We start from the raw sequence: 8,187 nt of genomic DNA on the forward strand, positions 1-8,187 counted from the left end.
GAATGAAGTGACTTTTCACTTAATAGAGTTTGGTCTTCATGAGACTAATCATAAGTTGAAGAGGCACCTCAATATGCAAAGCCTTTCTGGTTGAGTTTTCTCGGTTTTTGAGAGGGATTGGAGGGATTGAGTCAAGTTGCATCTGTCAAAAGCAGCAGAAGCACACATAAACAGCTCTAAACAGTTTTGCTCATCAGTCAACAGCTGAGACGTTTCGCCTTGATTCATTTTCTCAGCTGTGAAGATTTGTCCCCTCATAATTCAATTATTTCTCATTCAATCACGCTCCATTAGATCACGATCACTCCCAGCTCGCCTCGTTACCGCAGGAAACACAATCAGGACGATTCGGTGGTGACAGTCTCAAGACTGCACTTTGAAATGACTGCTTGTGTGTTTGGATACATTTCATTATATGACATGGCACATCATAGCACTCTCTCTGCAGGCTGCACTGACTGATTGAATACTTTATTCACAGGGTAAAAATGAGCTTTGAAGGCCCTAATGAGAATGAGAATATGATGCCTGGTATATGCAACATTGTAGATTACATATAAAAGACTGCAATAATTCACGTTTCTTTGTGAAACCATCTCAAATTAGTTAAAATAAGCATGAATGAGATGATTATAGACAATACTCGATCTTGAATTGGCTATCAAGTTGTGCATTTTCATTCTCAGAAATCACCCAGAGGTACTTAGATTTTACAGCTTTTAAAAACTCTTTTGAAAAAGATATTTTTCTCCAAAAGAAACATTACAAGTTGACCAGAAACTATGCGGATAAGCTGTGATTGGCTGAGGTTAATCATTCCCCTGTCCCTCCTGAACCTGATGCCTGATAAAACTGGTACAAATAATTGCACACTGGACCTTACTTTGAGTTTGGAACACGTTTTTCATAATTGCCTCATCCCTTATTATCCCTGTGTTGTGTTTAATCCCTTCGTTGTTGTTTTTTACAGACATTTTAATAATTATCATTTAGGAGCAGATAATTACAGTAACCTTCAGAGTTTAAGAAAAGCAAACAATTCCAAAGACGACCATACAAGTTTTTACTAAGACTGCATTGATTTTCTAAAGAGGAACAGAAATTGCCAACATAGTTATCCCATTGTAGAAAAGTTTCATGTAAGTTCAAAGAAAGAAAAAATCGCTCTACACTATATAATGATCAAGAGCTGCAGATCACTCTTTGAATGTTAGCTTCGACAAATTCAGTGAGGGAGAAAATAACTCTGAAGAAACCCTGAGCCTTTGTGAGAGCAGGTCAGGGGTCTGTGAAGTAGGTGTTTAACTATAGGTACAGTCTAAGAAGTCCAGTCATTTGAAATCACGCAGGCTTGTCGTGAACATTAGCCACTATTCCACTTTTGGTCAGTGCGAGCCAGGGCTAACAATGTGCAGGGCGGGGCCAGTAGCCTCGGAACTTGGGCCCTGAGGCCAAAATCAATCTGCGTTTCCACTGTTGGGCCAGTAGCCCTGTCGTACTACCCTAATACCCACCCTTAACATGCCTCTGTAGAACAAAGTCACAATCTCACCATTTCACCAGAATGTGGAAGATAGCTGACTGAAAACTAGGTCGCAAAATGAACATGACAGAAGTGGACGTTTGGTCTTTACTTTAAGAATTAAGGCTCCAGCATTGATATTTGACCAATGATTTGTAATAAAAAAATGTTACAGTGAAAGTAATCACACATCAATCATGCTGAATCAAACCAAATTGATCATCATTTCACATAAAACATTTTTTTTGTGATGACAGACATCCACAAAACAACGAACAACGTTAAGGCTTTTATGTCAAAAGGCTTACACTTAGGCTTACGCTTACAATTAGAAAAATATTGATAAAATATCATGTTTAGGTTGCATTTCTAGTAATTTTTCACAAATTGTTTTGATCTGAGGAGGTTTGTGCGATTTCTTTCATCAAACTATAATGTTATCGTTTCAGCCAGAGCAACAGAGTGAGCTCACGGACAGAAAAGGGATAGTTCACCCAAAATTTTTATTTCTGTCACCCTCAGGAATTTTTTTCCTCTGCTTAACACAAAAGAAGATATTTCGAAGAATTTCAGTAACCAAACAGATGGACCCCATTGGCTTCCAAAGTATATATAATTTTTCAATATGGAAGTCAATGGGGCCCCATCAACTGTTTGGTTACCCATATTCTTCAAAATATCTTCTTTTATGTTCAGCAGAAGAATTAAATTCATACAGGGTTGGAACAACTTGAGGGTGAGTAAATTATGACAGAATTTAAATTTTTGGGTGAACTATCTCTTTAACCAGAGTATATGTAATTGTATAAGTAATGTAATGACACACGTGGATGCAGACGTCTGGTATCAACAAAGGCACAGGGAAGATACAGATGAAACATGAAATCAACTAAATACACAATTATAATCAAGCATTCTCTGATATTTTCCATAATCGTATGTGAATTTATTATGGCAATTGTTAGCATGATAGCCTTTAGCATCGCGTATAAATATATTTCTGTCTCATACAGTGATCTGCATCGGATCTCAATTGGAAGTTATTTCATACTGTACACTCGCTGGTGTCTGTAAGTGAGTTTTGGGCTGTAATTTGTTTTAAATGTCTTTGATTTTGAGGTTAGCTGACAGCCTGATATGAAAACCTGGGAAATGAGCAGTGGTGTTGACTCTCTCAAACTCCGCTGTTGTTCATAACCACTCCTCAAGCCTCAATTGGCCCGCTTTGGACCAAAGTGTTCGGCAAGCCAATAAAAACCCTGCCAGTGACAGTGGAAACACGGCTGGCCCTGAAACACACTAGCATGCTCGCTTTTGGCCTAAGAGTGGAAACGCTGCTATTTATTGCCCCTGTTGTCATTATTGTCAATATTGTTTAATTAAATGCTATATTTTACGAATGGTACACAAAAATGGAGGTACACAAAAAGTTTCAAGACAGCACCATCTTGTGGTCAAAGGTTATAATGAAATTTCCAAAAACGCTAATAACTTTTGATTAATTTTGCCTATTGCAATGGAAATGGGTTACTTGGGTCATTCCAAGAACATAGATACCAATTTTGCCATGGTCAGCCGAACTTCCTGTCCAAATTAGAGTCAGATCATCTTCAGACTATGCCGGCAAAAGGTTTTGTGGATGTCGTGTCGATAGACAAAACCGTTCCCTTTCAAGGGAACTCGCGTTGCGTCGAGTTTGACGCTATGGGAACGCTTTGCGTGATGACGTCTTGAAGCACATGTAAAATCAGTCCAATGGTGTGGCGGAACGTCAGAGGCGGGTGACGTCACGTACCAGGAAGCTATAAAAGCCGGCCCGAAACAGAAAACGAAAGCTTTCTGAGTCTTCAGTTGCGCTCTGTGTGAAATCTGTCTGTATATTTGGTGTTGTCTGTCTATATCATATATATATATATTCAGTATGGCGAGCGAGCAGCAGTTTAGAGTGTGTGTCCATCCCTGCCCGCGTTATTTAACGGGAGGTGACACACACACTCTTTGTGTTGTTTGTTTGGGAGAGGAGCATGCCCAGTCAGCACTCGAGGGTGGTGACTGTGTGCATTGCTGTGCGCTTCCATTGCGTACGCTCCGATCCCGCTTGGCTCGGTTCAATCCCGACCACGCTCCCCAGGGCTCGGGTCCCGCCGCTGCCGAGGCACGGCGTCGATCTCAGACCTGGGGTTCACAGATGGATTTATCAGTGGATGTTGAGACGGGCTCTGCCTTATCTCAGCATCCGTCTGATAGATCCAGTGCCTCTTATCAGGGTGTGGAAGCACGCGCTGCGGTTTCTTCCCCCCCGATAGAGGTACCAGTACTGCAACTATCCAGCTCTGAGGAGTTGGATGTTGTGAGTATTGTAGCTGAGTCTGAGGATTCGCCACCTCAGTCTCATGCGTTTGAGGAACTGCTCGATGTCATTACTAGAGCTGTTGACAGACTGTCTATTGAGTGGCCAGAAGATAGGCAGGACGTTCGTTCGAAAAGTAAGCTCGACGAACGCTTCCTGCCATCTCGTGCGCAGCCCCAGCGCAGGAGCCTGCCGTTTTTCCCCGATCTCCACACCGAGGTGTCGAGATCGTGGGCGAAACCAGTGTCATATCGAGTGTATACTGCACAAACATCACACTATTCATCCATTCACAATTATAAAGAGCATGGTTATGGGGAGATGCCGAAGGTGGAAGAGACGCTCGCGAGCTATCTCTCTCCAGCAACGGCATCTTCTCTGAAGGCTCCTGCACTTCCATCCAAGCCAGTAAAAGTTACTTCTTCCCTGGTTCATAAAGCTTATGCCGCCGCCGGTCAAGCTGCAGCGTGTTTACATACAATGTCCATAATGCAGGCTTACCAGGCTGAGTTATTGGGTGATTTTGAGGAGGGCGGGGGTATTAGTGCTGATACGGTGTCTGAACTGCGTAGAGCCACGGATTTGTCTCTCAGGGCCACCAAGGAGACGGCTAAATCCATCCGCCGCTCTATGGCAGCCCTGGTGGCCACTGAGAGGCATCTGTGGCTCAACTTAAGTGACATAAAGGACAAAGAAAAACATGTTCTTTTAGATGCACCAGTATCCACGCAAGGGTTATTTGGAGACGCAGTTAATAGTGCTGTAGCGAAGTCACAAGAAGCTTCAAAACAGGCAGCTGCACTTCAGAAACTTCTCCCCCGCCGTTCTTTCTATGAGGCTGCTGAGCGGGAGCAGCCTCACTCCTCTAAAAAGAGCGCTGAGCACCGCGCCACTCAGAAACAGAGCGTTTCCTCCCGTGCTCCCCCACAAAAATCTCGGGGACACGGAGGGCGCTCTCAAACCCAGCAGTCTTCGAGGGGTAAAACGGATCTGCGTACCGTTATTACCGCCAAGAAGGCTGCTGGGAAAAAGTCCTGATGTCTGAGGGCTCAGGACAAATGAGGGTAGTCCCCCCGAAGCAGAGCGGTTAACACCTCTTTTCACGGTGCCCGTCTCTCTTCGGTGCCCTCAGGGGACCGTTCTGCCAACCCTGCCGCCTCCGGCGTTACAGGGCGCAGCGGTCTCCGGCGAGCACATATCTCAAGGTCCACCCGGAAACGTAGTGGCCTCGGGATGCCCGCCCCCTCTGAGGAGGGTGCTAGAGCAGTCTGTTTGGTCGTTCCCTGCCGGTGCGCCGTTACAGGGCGACGAACCGACTGCTCAACAGCAGGAGAAAAATATGGTGCCGTCTCTCTTCGGTGCCCTCAGGGGACCGTTCTGCCAACCCTGCCGCCTCCGGCGTTACAGGGCGCAGCGGTCTCCGGCGAGCACATATCTCAAGGTCCACCCGGAAACGTAGTGGCCTCGGGATGCCCGCCCCCTCTGAGGAGGGTGCTAGAGCAGTCTGTTTGGTCGTTCCCTGCCGGTGCGCCGTTACAGGGCGACGAACCGACTACTCAACAGCAACAAAATCCAGAAACCAGTCTCGAGAGACTGGTACCTCTAGTAGAATCTTTGACAGCGTGGAAGCTACTGTCAAATGTTTCTCGTTGGGTCCTGCAGACCGTGGAAAAAGGGTATTAGATACAATTCTAGTAACGCCCACCGCGGTTTATGGGGGTCCTGCCCACAATGGTGGGCCCCGAGCAGGTTCTGGTTATGGAACAGGAAGTAAACACTCTGTTAGAGAAAGGGGCCATAGAATATGTACCTCCCTCCAACAGGGAAACCGGGTTTTACAGCCGGTACTTCATAGTTCCAAAGTAGGACGGGGGATTGCGTCCCATTTTAGGTCTTCGAGTTGTCATGCAGCTCAAGTTCAAAATGTTAACATTGAGACAATCGTGCCACAGATTAGTCCGAGGACTGGTTTGTCACGATAGACCTCAAGGACGCATATTTCCATCCGTCCGTGTCATTGGAAGTTCCTGAGGTTTGCTTTCGGGGGCAAAGCATACCAATATAGAGTTCTTCCATTCGGCCTGGCTTTATCACCCCGCACTTTCACCAAATGCGTGGATGCAGCTCTGGCGCCTCTGCGCCTCCTGGGTATTCGCATCACGAACTACATCGACGATTGGTTGATTTTAGCTCAGTCGCATTAGATGGCGGTTCAACATCGAGATGTTGTTCTCGCCCATATGAAAGAGTTGGGGTTACGGCTGAACGCCAAGAAGAGTGTGCTTCTCTATTTTAGAGGACCACTTTTTTAGGCGTGGTTTGGGATTCAGTGTCGATGCAGGCGCGCCTGTCATCGCCACGCTTCGATCCTGGCAGCTGTGAGAAGTGTAAAGCTAGGCCAGCTACTCACTGTCAAACAGTTCCAGAGACTGTTGGGTCTCATGGCAGCAGCTTCCAACGGGATGCCTTTTGGACTGCTGCACATGAGGCCCCTGCAGTGGTGGCTCAGGACCAGAGGGTTTTCCCCGAGGGGCAACCCATTTCGCACAATCAAGGTCACGCGGTGATGCCTACGTGCCTTGGTTATGTGGAAGAAACCTTGGTTCCTGTCCCAGGGCCCAGTGCTGGGAGCTCCTTGTCGTCGCAAACTGCTAACAACGGATGCTTCCCTCACGGGTTGGGGAGCGATCCTGAGGGTCGCTCATCTCAAGGTCTGTGGGAAGACCATCATCGTTCCTGGCATTCAATAGCCTTGAGATGTTAGCTGTCTTCCGGGCTCTGAGGAGCTTTATCACAGGTCTCAGGGGACACCATGTGTAGTACATACGGACAACACGTCGGTAGTCGCCTATATCAAGGGGGTTTGCGCTGGCACGCCATATCCTCTTGTGGTCCCAGGGGAAGTTGTTGTCACTCAAGGCAGCCTACATCCCCGGGGTCCAGAATATAGGAGCAGACACTCTGTCGAGACAGGGGCCGAGGCCCGGGGAATGGTGGCTCCACCCCCGAGGTGGTGGAGCTGATATGGAAATTATAAGTGGATCTGTTTGCGTCTCGAGAGACGTCTCACTGTCCACTTTGGTTCTCCCTCACGCATCCAGCTCCTCTGGGACTGGATGCTATGGTACAGACGTGGCCGAGGCTACGTCTATACGCCTTTCCCCCAGTTGCTCTGCTCCCGGGAGTTCTGGAAAGAGTTTGCAGGGACCGGGTTTGCCTGCTTCTTATAGCCCCGCGCTGGCCGGGCAGAGTATGGTTTCCCGATCTTGTGTCCCTCCTCGACGGGCCTCCTCTGGAGCTACCCGTCAGGAGGGACCTTCTGTCCCAAGCAGGGGGCTCGATTTTTCACCCCCGACCAGAACTGTGGAACCTGTGGGCTTGGCCTCTGAGGGGGCCCAGCTCATAGAGTCAGGTCTCTCAACTGAGGTTGTTGAGACCATTCTACAGTCCAGAGCTCCCTCCACGAGGAAACTTTATGCCCTGAACTGGAGAGTATTCACCTCTTTGTGTAGTGACCGTCGGTTGGATCCAGTCAACTGCCCAATTGGTACAGTTCTGGAGTTCCTGCAGGACCGGTTCACTGCAGGTCTGACCCCGTCCACTTTAAAGGTTTATGTGGCGGCCGTAGGTGCTTACCACAGTCCTTTGGGTGGAATGTCTGTGGGGAAAGACCCCTTTGGTATCTCGTTTCCCTCGTGGCACTTGGAGGTCCTCCTCCCTTTCGAAATCGGACCAGGAGGCGAATAATTTGCTTTGCCCTGTTCGGGCGTTAGACGCGTATGTCCACAGAGCTGCCCTGTGGCGTAAAAGTGACATTTGCTCCCCTAACAAGGGAGGTCCAGTGTCTAAGCAAAGGATGAGCAGTGGGTGGTTGAGACTATCTCACTTGCTTATGAGGCGGCTGGACAGCCTTCTCCTTTGGCTGTCCGGTCGCACTCTACGAGGAGTATGGCGGCCTCTAAGGCCCTTATATCAGGAGTTTCGTTACAGGACGTTTGTGATGCGGCAGGCTGGTCCTCACCGCACACTTTCGTCAGGTTCTACTCTCTGGATCTAGACTCTGCTCCAGGGTCTCATGTTTTGTCTTCCTAGTGCTGCTCACCAGATTTCACACAGGACAGACATTTGTAGCTATGGAGGCGTTGGTATAGACGTTCCCATAGCGTCAAACTCGACGCAACGCGAGTTCCCTTGAAAGGGAACGCCTCGGTTACGACTGTAACCTCGGTTCCCTGAAGAGGGAACGAGCGTTGCGTCACCTTGCCATATCTCCTTCATGCCTGTCAACACGACTTCAGACTTTACGAAGCTTTCG

Source organism: Abramis brama, assembly GCF_963993115.1.
Source record: "Abramis brama genome assembly, chromosome: 7".
NCBI lineage: Eukaryota > Metazoa > Chordata > Actinopteri > Cypriniformes > Leuciscidae > Abramis > Abramis brama.